The sequence below is a fragment of the Stegodyphus dumicola genome, chromosome 8 (assembly GCF_044657685.1).
Source record: "Stegodyphus dumicola isolate Sdum_Otavi_A_Nest chromosome 8, ASM4465768v1".
Taxonomy (NCBI): domain Eukaryota; kingdom Metazoa; phylum Arthropoda; class Arachnida; order Araneae; family Eresidae; genus Stegodyphus; species Stegodyphus dumicola.
Genome location: NC_140775.1, coordinates 191,998,743 through 192,021,623, shown reverse-complemented (window position 1 = coordinate 192,021,623; position 22,881 = coordinate 191,998,743). Strand labels below are relative to the sequence as shown.

At 35.4% G+C, this 22,881-nt stretch overlaps 1 long non-coding RNA gene across 1 annotated transcript; it reads right to left on the bottom strand.

The window, feature by feature from the left end:
* Positions 1–3,414: 3,414 nt before the first annotated feature.
* Positions 3,415–21,551, bottom strand: LOC146996063 (uncharacterized). Its single transcript, XR_015042429.1, has 3 exons — positions 20,956–21,551; positions 12,187–12,404; positions 3,415–3,630 (listed from the first exon to the last, which is right to left on the bottom strand). It is a non-coding gene; the product is annotated as an uncharacterized LOC146996063 (long non-coding RNA).
* Between the last annotated feature and the right edge of the window lie 1,330 nt (positions 21,552–22,881).

Below are 22,881 nucleotides of genomic sequence, written 5' to 3'. Positions count from 1 at the left end.
ATTGCTGTAGAATTGAATTTTGTCGTTTAAGTAGAAAAACAGTTTAGTAGCTTTATGGTAGAACATGATATTTAATAAATAAAAGTAACACACAAAACGTTTAAAAAGGTGTCCCTTTGGTAGTAATATAAAATCTGAAAGATTTCAGTTTCATTTTTTTTTTCGGGGGGGGGGGGGGTCTCGACGTGACATGAGACGAACAAAAAGTATAACAGCAATCAAAAAAAAACTAAACACACCGTTTTGTAAGCAAATAATTCTCTGTTGACTAATATTAAACCTTTGTCAAGACAATTTACTTTTCACTCAAAATTTTCATTAAAAAAAAAAAAGGATCACAAGGACCTATGGGCCGGGATGTGCGTATAATAATGGTTTGCATTCTTTAAATTTCATCTGATTATTTGGAGAATGAAATGTAATTACCGTATTTACTTGCGTAATAGTCGCACCCCCAGTTTTGAAGCAGAAGAAATCCTCAAAAATGCGCAATATTGTGTAGTACATTTCCTCACATAAAATAGTCGCTCCTAGACTTTTACAATGAAAGATTGACAACCAAAGTGCAACTGTTATGCAAGTAAACACGGTAACTTTCCATCTAAACCGTCATTTGAAGTTTTTTCTTTTAATAATCAAGGTAGTTTTAAACCTTTTCCTGTTAATTAGGTTTACAAACCAGGAAATAAATTAATAGCTCATACAAATCTTGCTAGCAGTTGAATCCTAAATGACTTTTCTTCTGTAAATAGGTTTCCCATTCCGTTCAGAGGTGATTTATAACACTGCGCAAGTCACAATTGCGAAAATTACCAACTTCTAAGATACTCCAAAATTATTAATTAATTTTAGAAAAATACTAAATATAACCGATAATTTAAGAAGAGAGCCTTCCACTCCCAAGCGATTGATTGTTCCTCTTCCTAAATGCGCCACTGATCATTAACCTCTTCCTAAATCCGCCACTGATCATTAACCTCTTCCTAAATCCGCCACTGATCATTGACCTCTTCCTAAATCCGCCACTGATATTGTTTATGTCCAAGGGTAGTGATGAAATTTGATAGATTAGAAAACTGCATTTATATTGAAATATTTCTTTGATATATCTATTTTATCAAAACTAAATTTTTTATTTTTCTCTTTCAGCCTTGAAGCGACCCATGTCGTTTTTTGCAACCAGAGGAAAAAGGTTCGATGATTCGATAGTAGGCAGAATGTCCAAACTGCATTAGAAAATAATTTTCCTTTCTTTTGGTGTTATCAAGTGTGTTTCTGTTAAATAAAATATGATTATGTCTACAGATGTAAAATGAAGGAAAGTTCTTGCGATTCATTTCTATAAACTAACCAGAGAAAAAAAATATCCGATGTTAAAAAAAAGCTGTTTTACGATTAGATGAATTAATGTAAAATAAAAAAGATAATAAAAGATACGAGTTTAAAATATCTTGTATATTTTTTAACACCTCAAACTTATTTCACACATTTACCATTATTTAAACATTCACGTTTCACAGTTCGTTACAACAATGATATAAAAAGAGTACTTTTTGAATTAAATAATTTACAGATGTACCATGCAGTGAGTGAAATGACAGTTATCGTTATTAATCAAAACATAGTTAAATTCCTTGACACATATCCTCGCTTGCAGAAGGTATAATTACTCAGATGCAAGTCCACTTCTGAATCAGCAGGAAAATGAGAATAGCGAAAACTATTACTTTATGTTATTTTACAGTAATAAAAAAACTGAGTTTCGGCGTATTCAAATTTCGGTATTGTTTTGGGTAAAAGTTTACAATTGGTGTGCCCTTTGTCTTTTCGGCGATTCTTTTTTGACGCCAAGAAGACACAATTCCAAGATGGCCACTACACAAAACCAAAATAAGAAGTCAAAGGAATTGCATAAACTCGGTATTCATGTACACATCAATCTATTTTTACTTAAAAAAACATCAGACAATTTCACAAACTCGGCATTGCGCACTGCCTTTGTGCACGTCATCGATATATTTTCATTTAAAAAAATTCAGGAAAATGATGATGTCATATAAGGTTAAAACAAAGTTACGGATCCTGATGGTGACGCCAATGAAAGCTAAAACTAAATTAAAACGGCACTTCTCCGTTTCGCCGGCGCAAATTTCGCCAAGCAGACTTTATTGGCGACAATATACAGTATACACATAAAAAAAGTTAACAAATTGCTAGTTCTAACAATTTTTTATTTTGAAGGCATAAAAATTTTAATATAGTTTAAAATTTTGTAAAAAGACAATAAATAAAGACAATAAATTTGTAGAAAGACATTAATTTAAGAATTTACTATGCTTTCATAGTACAACATTCTGATTCGCCGATTCATATCACGTGACCCCAAATGATATCATCGCACGTAAACTATGCTACAAAAATCTAATCTCTCGGTAATTATCTACATTAATTTCAACTTAAATCTTAATATGGAATACAAATTTAAATGCAAGAATTACGTACGAACAGCTTACGCAGAAATTATGTAAAACCGCAGTGCTTTAATTCGCTAGTGCATTGTCATTAGAATAGATGAATTTAACCCTTGACTTTGCCTTTTCTATATTTTCGCCTTCGGGTGAGCGGTGTGATTACATCCTAATTGACTTAATTACCGCGAATGGCCTTAGGCATAAAATTGAACTATCTTGTAAAAATTCTATGTAATTGTATGCCAGTATTGAAAGAAACAATCAATGTGATAAGAAATGGCTGCGACTTGTTTTGAAAATGAGGCGTAAAACGTTACCAGCGAGGATATTCCGTTTGGCGTCGACTGTACCAGTTTTGGCGACTTTATCGCCTGCGCCGGCAAAACGGAAATGTACCGTTAAAACTATCATAGTAACCAGAAATGGGTTTTCATTGCCAAAACTGAACAAATTTGTCGGCAATCGAAGGATATCCAATTGTACACTAAAGCCTTGTTCTGTTATCGGGACCGAATTCAAATATCACCAAGAGCTGATGATCTGGTGAAAAATTCGAAATGTAAAAATAATGGTCAAAATATTTACGACATGGTTTAATTGAAGAAAAATACAAGGTAAAAAATAAGATAACAGCTATTTGTATAATTAGATATTTTTAATGTAAATTTAAACAACTTAAAAAATTTTTTAAAAAGCTGGTTAGGGAATTTAATGAATTAAGAAAAATGATTAGGCATGAAACTGAGAATATTATTTTAAATGTCTGAAAATATTAGCGTTATAGAACGCTACTGCCGCCACATTAACTCAAATAAAAATCTAATTGGTTACGTTCATTGCCGCGTTGAAGTCTATTTCGCACTATCCAATAACCTTTCAAAAGTTTGAGCATTGATAACTAGTATCGAGAACGATAAAATTATACTTACGGCTCACACAGTAATGTTCAAATCCGGATCTTCACATCTCCATTTCAGTACTTCTTTCGAATTAGAGCAGAACTTAGTTGAATGGTTTTTTTTTTTTTTTTTTTTGTTTTTTTTTTTTTTTTTTTTTTTGTAAAACCTCCTACTAAAGTGAATGATTCCTTGTTCCTGCAGAAATTAGGCACTGTTCTGTTATCGGGAACCGGATTCAGATATCGCCAAAAGCTGATGATCTAGAAAAAAATTTGAAGCATAAAAATAATCACCAAAATTTTTACAATGGACTTCAGCGAAGAAAAATCCAAAGGAAAACAATAACATATATTCGTAAAATTAGAAGCTTTTAATGAAAATTAAAGAGCTTCCCCAAAGGAATCAGGGAAATAAATTCGGTTATCGAACTAAAATTAATGCGAAGACTGTGCATATCATTCAAAATGTCTAAAAACATACGCAGGTGCGCATATCTCTGCAAATCCCGCCGTACACCCACTGGAGAGGAAGGACACGACCAGCGTTATTTTTTGGCGCGAAAACAGACTTTCGTCAACTTTGATAATATTACCAGTGCCTCCAATTTTAACTGACGGTCTAGATATTACTGCATGACCATAGACTTCCCATATGCAACTGTTCCAAGCCACAAGAATGTAGTGATTCATATCAAGTTGATACTGACCAAATTCAGAGGAAGATAATTTTAAACACCACACATGTTTCATCATTAGATAAGTCCTAAATCTTCTTAGCCGCGTTAAATCCAGTAATAATCCGGTTTAAACCAGTTCAAACCGGTTGATCCGCTTTTTCGAAACGGTTTCATCCAGTTTGATCCGGTCCAGGTTAAACCAGTTTAAATCGGTTGCTCGCTTCCTCGAACCGGTTTATCCAGTTTCATCCAGTTGATCCGGTTTAAACCAGTTCAAACCGGTTGATCCGCTTTTTCGAACCGGTTTCATCCAGTTTGATCCGGTTCAGACCGATTTGAGCTGGTTTAACCGGTTGAACTAGTTTTTATCCAGTTCAAACTGGTTCAGTCCGGTTTGATCCGGATTCATCCAGTTTGGTCCGTTTCAGACCAATTTGAACCGGTTTAATCCAGTTTAAACCGGTTTAAACCGGTTTAATCTGATTGAACCGGTTTTATCTCGTTTTAACCGGTTTAATTGAGCTCAAACCGGTTTCATCCAGTTTGATCCGGTTCGTTAAACCAAACTGGTTCAGTTCCGTTTTATCCCGTTTTAACCGGTTTAATTGAGCTCAAACCGGTTTCATCCAGTTTGATCCGGTTCGGTTAAACCAGTTCAATCCGGTTTAATCCCGCGACGCTGCGGGATTTGAGCCTGGGACCTCCGGTATCTCCCACCCTACATTGTCTGCCGGCAAATGTAAAAATATAAATAAATAATTTATATAGAGAGGAGGAATTCGATTTATTGTGCCCGAAACTACCCAGTTATGGCAAAAGTCATCAAAACTATCTGCTTGTGAATGGAGATACATTCAGGAGGATTTTCGAAGTTAATTTGCCCTTCATACACTTTGCAAATGAAGAAAATTATTAAAACCACACGAAGCTGTAATAATTAACCACTGCAAGCAAAAACCGGGCAAATTCGCAACGTTTCAGTTTTAACAACTGGACCACTGATTAGCCTGGCTCAAATGAATCATCTGAATCCCAACATTTGTGGACAGAAAAGGGAGAAAAAATTCAAGCTTCAACTGCGGACAAAGATTTCAATCCAAGGAGCACTTAGGCAACCGGATCTACAACACTGCTGTACATCATGATCAAGAACTATTACACATCCTATTCCAGTGATACCAAAATAGATCGCATAATCCTGGAAAGCTTCTGAAATAGCCGCTATTCCTCGCGAGGTAAGAAGGAAAAAGAGACCATCGGCACTTGTATTCCCGTCTGGGGAGTTATAAAGGAGAAAGAAACACTGAGGGTCAAATCTCGTTATTTAACCTTTAAGCGCCTTTTCAGAATAATACCTCACATTCGTAGGAGTACCGTTTCAGAGACCATTGGGGGCGGAGGAAGTCAATGAATCACATACTGAACTATTGTAGATGCAGTAGAATAAAACAGAATCTCTATTTCTTGGATTAACCGGCACCGTAACCAATCCCATATTCGAAATTTCACATAGCCAGACTGTCTTATGTCTATACGTCAAATATGAAATTATTTTTAAGCTACAGAGTGAATTTTATCATTTTAGCCCAGACGGCGCTAGCCCAGAAGGGTTGTCAATTTCGTTTTGGCATTTTGTGTCGGTTCACTTTTTAAATTGTTGCCACCAAATATTAGAGCACTGCTTTATATTTAAGGAAATTAAATAATGAAGAGTTTGCATGAATGTAGGTATATTTCTCGCTCTGCGAAAAAACAAAGGTACATAGAAACATCAAATTTTCGATAAAGTAATCCTCCTGCGAATATGGGCATCTGGAAGCCCCGAATTATTGATGTTTTTATTATCTATATCATACTTTGTGAAACTAACAAAAACAAATTTGAAACTCAACGATTTGAAAGCGAGCAATGGCAATACTGTACTAGAGAAAAAAAGAAAAACATTTTTATCTCCAACGCGCGAGACTGTGTAAGGGAAATTCTAAAGATAGACTCAATTTAAAATTATTTTGCGATATTGCTGTTGATCTGAGTTTTATGATTTAAGTGCAAAGTACATAATATTTAATAAACAAAAGCAACACACGAAACCTTAAAAAAAGGCGTTTCTAAAACGTAAGCGAATTTTGTATTAACAAACTCAACGAAGTCAAAGAGAGTAATGGCAACACTGTACGAGTAAAAAAAAAAGGTAAAACATTTTTATCTCCAACGCGCGCGACTGTGTATCAAAAATTCTAAAGATATGCTCTTCTTAAATTAATTTGTGATATTTCTGTCGAATTGAATTTTATGGTTTAAGTGCAAAGAGCACGATATTTAATTAATAAAAGTAACACACAAATCATTTGGGCATAATATAAAATCCGAAACGTTTCAGTTTTTTGGGGGGTTTTACACTGTATAATATTTTGCTTTAGTAATTATTTTGTATTTGCTAAAAAATAAAATAATATTCACAGAGATTTATAGTCGAAGAAATGCCGCTGATATTAAATAAAAACATGCACCCCCTCCCCCTTGAATGGTAGTTAGTGATTCTAGCTTTCATAGTGTAGGGGCCGAGTTCGATTCCGAAGAAGACATCAATGATTCTAAATGTATAGTTTCTTTGCGGCAGGAGTCACTCTAAATATGTCGCGACCTGAAAGTCCTCTCAAGAAGTAGTTGGTAGGGAAAGTGGCGTGGAAAACCCGGGGACCCGTCTTGCCCAGATACTGTCCTTCTAAATTCGAAGGCGGGGCATAAAGTCCTACTGTCACCTACATGGAGGCCAAGGCTCTTGTCAACGACAGGCTCAATCTTACCTCCTTGCCAGGACGAATTTCGTAAGCTTCCTCTGATATCAGATAAGCGATATAACACCAATAAATTAAGCAAGAATCAACCTCACATTAACATCCGTTTCATAAAAATGTCTACCGATTTCGAGACAGTCCATTTCCATCAAGATTCAAAAATGGGCCACTTTATTTTAATAGGAAATTCTCTTCCTTCTTCAAGAAAGGGATCTTTGCCTCTTTCCATCAAAATGGTGGGGGTTTCTACAAGGTCTACTTCAAATGCAAGGCATGTTTTTGTCTAGTTTCACAAATAACACTGAACCACTGAAAGTCACTGTAGTGACCACACTGAAACATGGAATCGGGGTCCATGTTTCAGTGTGGTCACTACAGACTTTCAAATTACCCTTCCTTCAAACCACCGTAGGAAAAAACTGGCAGTTTGCATGGGCATCACTTTGTTCTCGACTGTCAACGTGCGTGGAATCCATAAAGTATACTTTTCTTTAATGTGAAGGTTTTCCGAAAACGTTACGTCTACAAGATTAATACTAACTGAAAGCATGGACCCAAGTGTGGCCTATTCTGATAAATAACCGCATACACATGATCAGTGTTTGCCTGAGTAATGGATGTTTCCCATGCGTTCTTGACCCTCTGTGAAGTACTTAACCACTAGAGACACTGTTCCTCATGCGGTGCTTGGTATCACTGCCAAATTTCAGGTATCTGGGCGTTTTTCCGAACTAGAAATTCGACCGCAATTCTTTGTTCCACGCTGCAAGCCAGCTGTTGTTTGCTCAACATTCTCGCGACAGCCGGACTTGACTCAGCAAATTCTAATCTGCACGGCAAATAAGGTGGGGTAGACTCAAAGAGAAATCAATTAAGAAAGACCATCAGGTATGCAAGATTGATGTAAACACAGAAATTATAAAGACCATTATTAAAATGAGAACCTGCCATTTCATAGGAATGAAAATTAACGAAGATGGTAATGGATCATATAAGAATTTGTAGAAACTGCCCCGAAAAGAAATGTTCTCCAGAACACGTCTTCACCTGTCCGGCAATACTTGCAGCTCAGCAAAGCTTGGAAGAATTTCCTTTCCAGGAAGATCCTGTATAGTTGAAAGATTGTAGAACTGCCAAAAAGCTGGAATTTCCACCATGGATCCATTTGAATTCTCAAAGAACACGATACCAACCAACTAAGTAAGGTGGGGTTATGTGGCCCAAGGACACTGAGCTCTGTGCATGGGTAGTGATTTGTAACAGCAACAGTCCATGTCATGTTTGAATCCCTATATAGTATATTAATAAAATTTTTATTGGTGTAAAAAGATAACAAGCTGTTCGGATAACTAAAGTTTCGGATATCTGCAGTTCCGGAAAACTTGACTTCAATTGAACAAACTATCTAATAACAGTATATTTGCTTTTCTAATTACCATACTGAAAATTACTAATAACGTAAAACATGTACTTTGTATATCAAAACAAAAAAGTAACGAATTTATTATTGATCAAAGTTTCTAAAGCATTGTTAGATGGCATGATTTGACGCACCGCATTAGGATCATTAACCGTTAAATGCCCTAGAGAGAAGAAAACACGGGAAGATCTTTTAAAGCCTAAAAATAGTCAAACCACTTTAAGCACATCTTATTAAAATATCAAGAGAAATCGCAGTGATAAAATAACGATAACCTAGAGCCATCCAATTTTGAATAACGTACGTCTCCACCCGAATACGGGCATCTGGAAGCTCGAATTTGGAATTTGCTTTATTATCAATTTCATATTTTAAAAAGCATTTATGAGTTTTTGATTAAGAAACTCAACGATTTCGAAGCGAGCAATGGCAACACTGTACGGAAAAAAAAAATTATTGCTAGTGTGCAAGATTGTATCGGAAATTCTAAAAATATGCTCTTTTTAAGTCATTTTGCGATATTGCTGTAGAATTGAATTTTGTCGTTTAAGTAGAAAAACAGTTTAGTAGCTTTATGGTAGAACATGATATTTAATAAATAAAAGTAACACACAAAACGTTTAAAAAGGTGTCCCTTTGGTAGTAATATAAAATCTGAAAGATTTCAGTTTCATTTTTTTTTTCGGGGGGGGGGGGGGGGTCTCGACGTGACATGAGACGAACAAAAAGTATAACAGCAATCAAAAAAAAACTAAACACACCGTTTTGTAAGCAAATAATTCTCTGTTGACTAATATTAAACCTTTGTCAAGACAATTTACTTTTCACTCAAAATTTTCATTAAAAAAAAAAAAGGATCACAAGGACCTATGGGCCGGGATGTGCGTATAATAATGGTTTGCATTCTTTAAATTTCATCTGATTATTTGGAGAATGAAATGTAATTACCGTATTTACTTGCGTAATAGTCGCACCCCCAGTTTTGAAGCAGAAGAAATCCTCAAAAATGCGCAATATTGTGTAGTACATTTCCTCACATAAAATAGTCGCTCCTAGACTTTTACAATGAAAGATTGACAACCAAAGTGCAACTGTTATGCAAGTAAACACGGTAACTTTCCATCTAAACCGTCATTTGAAGTTTTTTCTTTTAATAATCAAGGTAGTTTTAAACCTTTTCCTGTTAATTAGGTTTACAAACCAGGAAATAAATTAATAGCTCATACAAATCTTGCTAGCAGTTGAATCCTAAATGACTTTTCTTCTGTAAATAGGTTTCCCATTCCGTTCAGAGGTGATTTATAACACTGCGCAAGTCACAATTGCGAAAATTACCAACTTCTAAGATACTCCAAAATTATTAATTAATTTTAGAAAAATACTAAATATAACCGATAATTTAAGAAGAGAGCCTTCCACTCCCAAGCGATTGATTGTTCCTCTTCCTAAATGCGCCACTGATCATTAACCTCTTCCTAAATCCGCCACTGATCATTAACCTCTTCCTAAATCCGCCACTGATCATTGACCTCTTCCTAAATCCGCCACTGATATTGTTTATGTCCAAGGGTAGTGATGAAATTTGATAGATTAGAAAACTGCATTTATATTGAAATATTTCTTTGATATATCTATTTTATCAAAACTAAATTTTTTATTTTTCTCTTTCAGCCTTGAAGCGACCCATGTCGTTTTTTGCAACCAGAGGAAAAAGGTTCGATGATTCGATAGTAGGCAGAATGTCCAAACTGCATTAAAATAATTTTCCTTTCTTTTGGTGTTATCAAGTGTGTTTCTGTTAAATAAAATATGATTATGTCTACAGATGTAAAATGAAGGAAAGTTCTTGCGATTCATTTCTATAAACTAACCAGAGAAAAAAAATATCCGATGTTAAAAAAAAAGCTGTTTTAACGATTAGATGAATTAATGTAAAATAAAAAAGATAATAAAAGATACGAGTTTAAAATATCTTGTATATTTTTTAACACCTCAAACTTATTTCACACATTTACCATTATTTAAACATTCACGTTTCACAGTTCGTTACAACAATGATATAAAAAGAGTACTTTTTGAATTAAATAATTTACAGATGTACCATGCAGTGAGTGAAATGACAGTTATCGTTATTAATCAAAACATAGTTAAATTCCTTGACACATATCCTCGCTTGCAGAAGGTATAATTACTCAGATGCAAGTCCACTTCTGATTCAGCAGGAAAATGAGAATAGCGAAAACTATTACTTTATGTTATTTTACAGTAATAAAAAAACTGAGTTTCGGCGTATTCAAATTTCGGTATTGTTTTGGGTAAAAGTTTACAATTGGTGTGCCCTTTGTCTTTTCGGCGATTCTTTTTTGACGCCAAGAAGACACAATTCCAAGATGGCCACTACACAAAACCAAAATAAGAAGTCAAAGGAATTGCATAAACTCGGTATTCATGTACACATCAATCTATTTTTACTTAAAAAAACATCAGACAATTTCACAAACTCGGCATTGCGCACTGCCTTTGTGCACGTCATCGATATATTTTCATTTAAAAAAATTCAGGAAAATGATGATGTCATATAAGGTTAAAACAAAGTTACGGATCCTGATGGTGACGCCAATGAAAGCTAAAACTAAATTAAAACGGCACTTCTCCGTTTCGCCGGCGCAAATTTCGCCAAGCAGACTTTATTGGCGACAATATACAGTATACACATAAAAAAAGTTAACAAATTGCTAGTTCTAACAATTTTTTATTTTGAAGGCATAAAAATTTTAATATAGTTTAAAATTTTGTAAAAAGACAATAAATAAAGACAATAAATTTGTAGAAAGACATTAATTTAAGAATTTACTATGCTTTCATAGTACAACATTCTGATTCGCCGATTCATATCACGTGACCCCAAATGATATCATCGCACGTAAACTATGCTACAAAAATCTAATCTCTCGGTAATTATCTACATTAATTTCAACTTAAATCTTAATATGGAATACAAATTTAAATGCAAGAATTACGTACGAACAGCTTACGCAGAAATTATGTAAAACCGCAGTGCTTTAATTCGCTAGTGCATTGTCATTAGAATAGATGAATTTAACCCTTGACTTTGCCTTTTCTATATTTTCGCCTTCGGGTGAGCGGTGTGATTACATCCTAATTGACTTAATTACCGCGAATGGCCTTAGGCATAAAATTGAACTATCTTGTAAAAATTCTATGTAATTGTATGCCAGTATTGAAAGAAACAATCAATGTGATAAGAAATGGCTGCGACTTGTTTTGAAAATGAGGCGTAAAACGTTACCAGCGAGGATATTCCGTTTGGCGTCGACTGTACCAGTTTTGGCGACTTTATCGCCTGCGCCGGCAAAACGGAAATGTACCGTTAAAACTATCATAGTAACCAGAAATGGGTTTTCATTGCCAAAACTGAACAAATTTGTCGGCAATCGAAGGATATCCAATTGTACACTAAAGCCTTGTTCTGTTATCGGGACCGAATTCAAATATCACCAAGAGCTGATGATCTGGTGAAAAATTCGAAATGTAAAAATAATGGTCAAAATATTTACGACATGGTTTAATTGAAGAAAAATACAAGGTAAAAAATAAGATAACAGCTATTTGTATAATTAGATATTTTTAATGTAAATTTAAACAACTTAAAAAATTTTTTAAAAAGCTGGTTAGGGAATTTAATGAATTAAGAAAAATGATTAGGCATGAAACTGAGAATATTATTTTAAATGTCTGAAAATATTAGCGTTATAGAACGCTACTGCCGCCACATTAACTCAAATAAAAATCTAATTGGTTACGTTCATTGCCGCGTTGAAGTCTATTTCGCACTATCCAATAACCTTTCAAAAGTTTGAGCATTGATAACTAGTATCGAGAACGATAAAATTATACTTACGGCTCACGCAGTAATGTTCAAATCCGGATCTTCACATCTCCATTTCAGTACTTCTTTCGAATTAGAGCAGAACTTAGTTGAATGTTTTTTTTTTTTTTTTTTTTTTTTTTTTTTTTTGTAAAACCTCCTACTAAAGTGAATGATTCCTTGTTCCTGCAGAAATTAGGCACTGTTCTGTTATCGGGAACCGGATTCAGATATCGCCAAAAGCTGATGATCTAGAAAAAAATTTGAAGCATAAAATAATCACCAAAATTTTTACAATGGACTTCAGCGAAGAAAAATCCAAAGGAAAACAATAACATATATTCGTAAAATTAGAAGCTTTTAATGAAAATTAAAGAGCTTCCCCAAGGAATCAGGGAAATAAATTCGGTTATCGAACTAAAATTAATGCGAAGACTGTGCATATCATTCAAAATGTCTAAAAACATACGCAGGTGCGCATATCTCTGCAAATCCCGCCGTACACCCACTGGAGAGGAAGGACACGACCAGCGTTATTTTTTGGCGCGAAAACAGACTTTCGTCAACTTTGATAATATTACCAGTGCCTCCAATTTTAACTGACGGTCTAGATATTACTGCATGACCATAGACTTCCCATATGCAACTGTTCCAAGCCACAAGAATGTAGTGATTCATATCAAGTTGATACTGACCAAATTCAGAGGAAGATAATTTTAAACACCACACATGTTTCATCATTAGATAAGTCCTAAATCTTCTTAGCCGCGTTAAATCCAGTAATAATCGGTTTTAAACCAGTTCAAACCGGTTGATCCGCTTTTTCGAAACGGTTTCATCCAGTTTGATCCGGTCCAGGTTTAAACCAGTTTAAATCGGTTGCTCGCTTCCTCGAACCGGTTTATCCAGTTTCATCCAGTTGATCCGGTTTAAACCAGTTCAAACCGGTTGATCCGCTTTTTCGAACCGGTTTCATCCAGTTTGATCCGGTTCAGACCGATTTGAGCTGGTTTAACCGGTTGAACTAGTTTTTATCCAGTTCAAACTGGTTCAGTCCGGTTTGATCCGGATTCATCCAGTTTGGTCCGTTTCAGACCAATTTGAACCGGTTTAATCCAGTTTAAACCGGTTTAAACCGGTTTAATCTGATTGAACCGGTTTTATCTCGTTTTAACCGGTTTAATTGAGCTCAAACCGGTTTCATCCAGTTTGATCCGGTTCGTTAAACCAAACTGGTTCAGTTCCGTTTTATCCCGTTTTACCGGTTTAATTGAGCTCAAACCGGTTTCATCCAGTTTGATCCGGTTCGGTTAAACCAGTTCAATCCGGTTTAATCCCGCGACGCTGCGGGATTTGAGCCTGGGACCTCCGGTATCTCCCACCCTACATTGTCTGCCGGCAAATGTAAAAATATAAATAAATAATTTATATAGAGAGGAGGAATTCGATTTATTGTGCCCGAAACTACCCAGTTATGGCAAAAGTCATCAAAACTATCTGCTTGTGAATGGAGATACATTCAGGAGGATTTTCGAAGTTAATTTGCCCTTCATACACTTTGCAAATGAAGAAAATTATTAAAACCACACGAAGCTGTAATAATTAACCACTGCAAGCAAAAACCGGGCAAATTCGCAACGTTTCAGTTTTAACAACTGGACCACTGATTAGCCTGGCTCAAATGAATCATCTGGATCCCAACATTTGTGGACAGAAAAGGGAGAAAAAATTCAAGCTTCAACTGCGGACAAAGATTTCAATCCAAGGAGCACTTAGGCAACCGGATCTACAACACTGCTGTACATCATGATCAAGAACTATTACACATCCTATTCCAGTGATACCAAAATAGATCGCATAATCCTGGAAAGCTTCTGAAATAGCCGCTATTCCTCGCGAGGTAAGAAGGAAAAAGAGACCATCGGCACTTGTATTCCCGTCTGGGGAGTTATAAAGGAGAAAGAAACACTGAGGGTCAAATCTCGTTATTTAACCTTTAAGCGCCTTTTCAGAATAATACCTCACATTCGTAGGAGTACCGTTTCAGAGACCATTGGGGGCGGAGGAAGTCAATGAATCACATACTGAACTATTGTAGATGCAGTAGAATAAAACAGAATCTCTATTTCTTGGATTAACCGGCACCGTAACCAATCCCATATTCGAAATTTCACATAGCCAGACTGTCTTATGTCTATACGTCAAATATGAAATTATTTTTAAGCTACAGAGTGAATTTTATCATTTTAGCCCAGACGGCGCTAGCCCAGAAGGGTTGTCAATTTCGTTTTGGCATTTTGTGTCGGTTCACTTTTTAAATTGTTGCCACCAAATATTAGAGCACTGCTTTATATTTAAGGAAATTAAATAATGAAGAGTTTGCATGAATGTAGGTATATTTCTCGCTCTGCGAAAAAACAAAGGTACATAGAAACATCAAATTTTCGATAAAGTAATCCTCCTGCGAATATGGGCATCTGGAAGCCCCGAATTATTGATGTTTTTATTATCTATATCATACTTTGTGAAACTAACAAAAACAAATTTGAAACTCAACGATTTGAAAGCGAGCAATGGCAATACTGTACTAGAGAAAAAAAGAAAAACATTTTTATCTCCAACGCGCGAGACTGTGTAAGGGAAATTCTAAAGATAGACTCAATTTAAAATTATTTTGCGATATTGCTGTTGATCTGAGTTTTATGATTTAAGTGCAAAGTACATAATATTTAATAAACAAAAGCAACACACGAAACCTTAAAAAAAGGCGTTTCTAAAACGTAAGCGAATTTTGTATTAACAAACTCAACGAAGTCAAAGAGAGTAATGGCAACACTGTACGAGTAAAAAAAAAAGGTAAAACATTTTTATCTCCAACGCGCGCGACTGTGTATCAAAAATTCTAAAGATATGCTCTTCTTAAATTAATTTGTGATATTTCTGTCGAATTGAATTTTATGGTTTAAGTGCAAAGAGCACGATATTTAATTAATAAAAGTAACACACAAATCATTTGGGCATAATATAAAATCCGAAACGTTTCAGTTTTTTGGGGGGTTTTACACTGTATAATATTTTGCTTTAGTAATTATTTTGTATTTGCTAAAAAATAAAATAATATTCACAGAGATTTATAGTCGAAGAAATGCCGCTGATATTAAATAAAAACATGCACCCCCTCCCCCTTGAATGGTAGTTAGTGATTCTAGCTTTCATAGTGTAGGGGCCGAGTTCGATTCCGAAGAAGACATCAATGATTCTAAATGTATAGTTTCTTTGCGGCAGGAGTCACTCTAAATATGTCGCGACCTGAAAGTCCTCTCAAGAAGTAGTTGGTAGGGAAAGTGGCGTGGAAAACCCGGGGACCCGTCTTGCCCAGATACTGTCCTTCTAAATTCGAAGGCGGGGCATAAAGTCCTACTGTCACCTACATGGAGGCCAAGGCTCTTGTCAACGACAGGCTCAATCTTACCTCCTTGCCAGGACGAATTTCGTAAGCTTCCTCTGATATCAGATAAGCGATATAACACCAATAAATTAAGCAAGAATCAACCTCACATTAACATCCGTTTCATAAAAATGTCTACCGATTTCGAGACAGTCCATTTCCATCAAGATTCAAAAATGGGCCACTTTATTTTAATAGGAAATTCTCTTCCTTCTTCAAGAAAGGGATCTTTGCCTCTTTCCATCAAAATGGTGGGGGTTTCTACAAGGTCTACTTCAAATGCAAGGCATGTTTTTGTCTAGTTTCACAAATAACACTGAACCACTGAAAGTCACTGTAGTGACCACACTGAAACATGGAATCGGGGTCCATGTTTCAGTGTGGTCACTACAGACTTTCAAATTACCCTTCCTTCAAACCACCGTAGGAAAAAACTGGCAGTTTGCATGGGCATCACTTTGTTCTCGACTGTCAACGTGCGTGGAATCCATAAAGTATACTTTTCTTTAATGTGAAGGTTTTCCGAAAACGTTACGTCTACAAGATTAATACTAACTGAAAGCATGGACCCAAGTGTGGCCTATTCTGATAAATAACCGCATACACATGATCAGTGTTTGCCTGAGTAATGGATGTTTCCCATGCGTTCTTGACCCTCTGTGAAGTACTTAACCACTAGAGACACTGTTCCTCATGCGGTGCTTGGTATCACTGCCAAATTTCAGGTATCTGGGCGTTTTTCCGAACTAGAAATTCGACCGCAATTCTTTGTTCCACGCTGCAAGCCAGCTGTTGTTTGCTCAACATTCTCGCGACAGCCGGACTTGACTCAGCAAATTCTAATCTGCACGGCAAATAAGGTGGGGTAGACTCAAAGAGAAATCAATTAAGAAAGACCATCAGGTATGCAAGATTGATGTAAACACAGAAATTATAAAGACCATTATTAAAATGAGAACCTGCCATTTCATAGGAATGAAAATTAACGAAGATGGTAATGGATCATATAAGAATTTGTAGAAACTGCCCCGAAAAGAAATGTTCTCCAGAACACGTCTTCACCTGTCCGGCAATACTTGCAGCTCAGCAAAGCTTGGAAGAATTTCCTTTCCAGGAAGATCCTGTATAGTTGAAAGATTGTAGAACTGCCAAAAAGCTGGAATTTCCACCATGGATCCATTTGAATTCTCAAAGAACACGATACCAACCAACTAAGTAAGGTGGGGTTATGTGGCCCAAGGACACTGAGCTCTGTGCATGGGTAGTGATTTGTAACAGCAACAGTCCATGTCATGTTTGAATCCCTATATAGTATATTAATAAAATTTTTATTGGTGTAAAAAGATAACAAGCTGTTCGGATAACTAAAGTTTCGGATATCTGCAGTTCCGGAAAACTTGACTTCAATTGAACAAACTATCTAATAACAGTATATTTGCTTTTCTAATTACCATACTGAAAATTACTAATAACGTAAAACATGTACTTTGTATATCAAAACAAAAAAGTAACGAATTTATTATTGATCAAAGTTTCTAAAGCATTGTTAGATGGCATGATTTGACGCACCGCATTAGGATCATTAACCGTTAAATGCCCTAGAGAGAAGAAAACACGGGAAGATCTTTTAAAGCCTAAAAATAGTCAAACCACTTTAAGCACATCTTATTAAAATATCAAGAGAAATCGCAGTGATAAAATAACGATAACCTAGAGCCATCCAATTTTGAATAACGTACGTCTCCACCCGAATACGGGCATCTGGAAGCTCGAATTTGGAATTTGCTTTATTATCAATTTCATATTTTAAAAAGCATTTATGAGTTTTTGATTAAGAAACTCAACGATTTCGAAGCGAGCAATGGTAACACTGTACGGAAAAAAAAAAATTATTGCTAGTGTGCAAGATTGTATCGGAAATTCTAAAAATATGCTCTTTTTAAGTCATTTTGCGATATTGCTGTAGAATTGAATTTTGTCGTTTAAGTAGAAAAACAGTTTAGTAGCTTTATGGTAGAACATGATATTTAATAAATAAAAGTAACACACAAAACGTTTAAAAAGGTGTCCCTTTGGTAGTAATATAAAATCTGAAAGATTTCAGTTTCATTTTTTTTTTCGGGGGGGGGGGGTCTCGACGTGACATGAGACGAACAAAAAGTATAACAGCAATCAAAAAAAAACTAAACACACCGTTTTGTAAGCAAATAATTCTCTGTTGACTAATATTAAACCTTTGTCAAGACAATTTACTTTTCACTCAAAATTTTCATTAAAAAAAAAAAAGGATCACAAGGACCTATGGGCCGGGATGTGCGTATAATAATGGTTTGCATTCTTTAAATTTCATCTGATTATTTGGAGAATGAAATGTAATTACCGTATTTACTTGCGTAATAGTCGCACCCCCAGTTTTGAAGCAGAAGAAATCCTCAAAAATGCGCAATATTGTGTAGTACATTTCCTCACATAAAATAGTCGCTCCTAGACTTTTACAATGAAAGATTGACAACCAAAGTGCAACTGTTATGCAAGTAAACACGGTAACTTTCCATCTAAACCGTCATTTGAAGTTTTTTCTTTTAATAATCAAGGTAGTTTTAAACCTTTTCCTGTTAATTAGGTTTACAAACCAGGAAATAAATTAATAGCTCATACAAATCTTGCTAGCAGTTGAATCCTAAATGACTTTTCTTCTGTAAATAGGTTTCCCATTCCGTTCAGAGGTGATTTATAACACTGCGCAAGTCACAATTGCGAAAATTACCAACTTCTAAGATACTCCAAAATTATTAATTAATTTTAGAAAAATACTAAATATAACCGATAATTTAAGAAGAGAGCCTTCCACTCCCAAGCGATTGATTGTTCCTCTTCCTAAATGCGCCACTGATCATTAACCTCTTCCTAAATCCGCCACTGATCATTAACCTCTTCCTAAATCCGCCACTGATCATTGACCTCTTCCTAAATCCGCCACTGATATTGTTTATGTCCAAGGGTAGTGATGAAATTTGATAGATTAGAAAACTGCATTTATATTGAAATATTTCTTTGATATATCTATTTTATCAAAACTAAATTTTTTATTTTTCTCTTTCAGCCTTGAAGCGACCCATGTCGTTTTTTGCAACCAGAGGAAAAAGGTTCGATGATTCGATAGTAGGCAGAATGTCCAAACTGCATTAGAAAATAATTTTCCTTTCTTTTGGTGTTATCAAGTGTGTTTCTGTTAAATAAAATATGATTATGTCTACAGATGTAAAATGAAGGAAAGTTCTTGCGATTCATTTCTATAAACTAACCAGAGAAAAAAAATATCCGATGTTAAAAAAAAGCTGTTTTACGATTAGATGAATTAATGTAAAATAAAAAAGATAATAAAAGATACGAGTTTAAAATATCTTGTATATTTTTTAACACCTCAAACTTATTTCACACATTTACCATTATTTAAACATTCACGTTTCACAGTTCGTTACAACAATGATATAAAAAGAGTACTTTTTGAATTAAATAATTTACAGATGTACCATGCAGTGAGTGAAATGACAGTTATCGTTATTAATCAAAACATAGTTAAATTCCTTGACACATATCCTCGCTTGCAGAAGGTATAATTACTCAGATGCAAGTCCACTTCTGAATCAGCAGGAAAATGAGAATAGCGAAAACTATTACTTTATGTTATTTTACAGTAATAAAAAAACTGAGTTTCGGCGTATTCAAATTTCGGTATTGTTTTGGGTAAAAGTTTACAATTGGTGTGCCCTTTGTCTTTTCGGCGATTCTTTTTTGACGCCAAGAAGACACAATTCCAAGATGGCCACTACACAAAACCAAAATAAGAAGTCAAAGGAATTGCATAAACTCGGTATTCATGTACACATCAATCTATTTTTACTTAAAAAAACATCAGACAATTTCACAAACTCGGCATTGCGCACTGCCTTTGTGCACGTCATCGATATATTTTCATTTAAAAAAATTCAGGAAAATGATGATGTCATATAAGGTTAAAACAAAGTTACGGATCCTGATGGTGACGCCAATGAAAGCTAAAACTAAATTAAAACGGCACTTCTCCGTTTCGCCGGCGCAAATTTCGCCAAGCAGACTTTATTGGCGACAATATACAGTATACACATAAAAAAAGTTAACAAATTGCTAGTTCTAACAATTTTTTATTTTGAAGGCATAAAAATTTTAATATAGTTTAAAATTTTGTAAAAAGACAATAAATAAAGACAATAAATTTGTAGAAAGACATTAATTTAAGAATTTACTATGCTTTCATAGTACAACATTCTGATTCGCCGATTCATATCACGTGACCCCAAATGATATCATCGCACGTAAACTATGCTACAAAAATCTAATCTCTCGGTAATTATCTACATTAATTTCAACTTAAATCTTAATATGGAATACAAATTTAAATGCAAGAATTACGTACGAACAGCTTACGCAGAAATTATGTAAAACCGCAGTGCTTTAATTCGCTAGTGCATTGTCATTAGAATAGATGAATTTAACCCTTGACTTTGCCTTTTCTATATTTTCGCCTTCGGGTGAGCGGTGTGATTACATCCTAATTGACTTAATTACCGCGAATGGCCTTAGGCATAAAATTGAACTATCTTGTAAAAATTCTATGTAATTGTATGCCAGTATTGAAAGAAACAATCAATGTGATAAGAAATGGCTGCGACTTGTTTTGAAAATGAGGCGTAAAACGTTACCAGCGAGGATATTCCGTTTGGCGTCGACTGTACCAGTTTTGGCGACTTTATCGCCTGCGCCGGCAAAACGGAAATGTACCGTTAAAACTATCATAGTAACCAGAAATGGGTTTTCATTGCCAAAACTGAACAAATTTGTCGGCAATCGAAGGATATCCAATTGTACACTAAAGCCTTGTTCTGTTATCGGGACCGAATTCAAATATCACCAAGAGCTGATGATCTGGTGAAAAATTCGAAATGTAAAAATAATGGTCAAAATATTTACGACATGGTTTAATTGAAGAAAAATACAAGGTAAAAAATAAGATAACAGCTATTTGTATAATTAGATATTTTTAATGTAAATTTAAACAACTTAAAAAATTTTTTAAAAAGCTGGTTAGGGAATTTAATGAATTAAGAAAAATGATTAGGCATGAAACTGAGAATATTATTTTAAATGTCTGAAAATATTAGCGTTATAGAACGCTACTGCCGCCACATTAACTCAAATAAAAATCTAATTGGTTACGTTCATTGCCGCGTTGAAGTCTATTTCGCACTATCCAATAACCTTTCAAAAGTTTGAGCATTGATAACTAGTATCGAGAACGATAAAATTATACTTACGGCTCACGCAGTAATGTTCAAATCCGGATCTTCACATCTCCATTTCAGTACTTCTTTCGAATTAGAGCAGAACTTAGTTGAATGGTTTTTTTTTTTTTTTTTTTGTTTTTTTTTTTTTTTTTTTTTTTGTAAAACCTCCTACTAAAGTGAATGATTCCTTGTTCCTGCAGAAATTAGGCACTGTTCTGTTATCGGGAACCGGATTCAGATATCGCCAAAAGCTGATGATCTAGAAAAAAATTTGAAGCATAAAAATAATCACCAAAATTTTTACAATGGACTTCAGCGAAGAAAAATCCAAAGGAAAACAATAACATATATTCGTAAAATTAGAAGCTTTTAATGAAAATTAAAGAGCTTCCCCAAAGGAATCAGGGAAATAAATTCGGTTATCGAACTAAAATTAATGCGAAGACTGTGCATATCATTCAAAATGTCTAAAAGCATACGCAGGTGCGCATATCTCTGCAAATCCCGCCGTACACCCACTGGAGAGGAAGGACACGACCAGCGTTATTTTTTGGCGCGAAAACAGACTTTCGTCAACTTTGATAATATTACCAGTGCCTCCAATTTTAACTGACGGTCTAGATATTACTGCATGACCATAGACTTCCCATATGCAACTGTTCCAAGCCACAAGAATGTAGTGATTCATATCAAGTTGATACTGACCAAATTCAGAGGAAGATAATTTTAAACACCACACATGTTTCATCATTAGATAAGTCCTAAATCTTCTTAGCCGCGTTAAATCCAGTAATAATCCGGTTTAAACCAGTTCAAACCGGTTGATCCGCTTTTTCGAAACGGTTTCATCCAGTTTGATCCGGTCCAGGTTAAACCAGTTTAAATCGGTTGCTCGCTTCCTCGAACCGGTTTATCCAGTTTCATCCAGTTGATCCGGTTTAAACCAGTTCAAACCGGTTGATCCGCTTTTTCGAACCGGTTTCATCCAGTTTGATCCGGTTCAGACCGATTTGAGCTGGTTTAACCGGTTGAACTAGTTTTTATCCAGTTCAAACTGGTTCAGTCCGGTTTGATCCGGATTCATCCAGTTTGGTCCGTTTCAGACCAATTTGAACCGGTTTAATCCAGTTTAAACCGGTTTAAACCGGTTTAATCTGATTGAACCGGTTTTATCTCGTTTTAACCGGTTTAATTGAGCTCAAACCGGTTTCATCCAGTTTGATCCGGTTCGTTAAACCAAACTGGTTCAGTTCCGTTTTATCCCGTTTTAACCGGTTTAATTGAGCTCAAACCGGTTTCATCCAGTTTGATCCGGTTCGGTTAAACCAGTTCAATCCGGTTTAATCCCGCGACGCTGCGGGATTTGAGCCTGGGACCTCCGGTATCTCCCACCCTACATTGTCTGCCGGCAAATGTAAAAATATAAATAAATAATTTATATAGAGAGGAGGAATTCGATTTATTGTGCCCGAAACTACCCAGTTATGGCAAAAGTCATCAAAACTATCTGCTTGTGAATGGAGATACATTCAGGAGGATTTTCGAAGTTAATTTGCCCTTCATACACTTTGCAAATGAAGAAAATTATTAAAACCACACGAAGCTGTAATAATTAACCACTGCAAGCAAAAACCGGGCAAATTCGCAACGTTTCAGTTTTAACAACTGGACCACTGATTAGCCTGGCTCAAATGAATCATCTGAATCCCAACATTTGTGGACAGAAAAGGGAGAAAAAATTCAAGCTTCAACTGCGGACAAAGATTTCAATCCAAGGAGCACTTAGGCAACCGGATCTACAACACTGCTGTACATCATGATCAAGAACTATTACACATCCTATTCCAGTGATACCAAAATAGATCGCATAATCCTGGAAAGCTTCTGAAATAGCCGCTATTCCTCGCGAGGTAAGAAGGAAAAAGAGACCATCGGCACTTGTATTCCCGTCTGGGG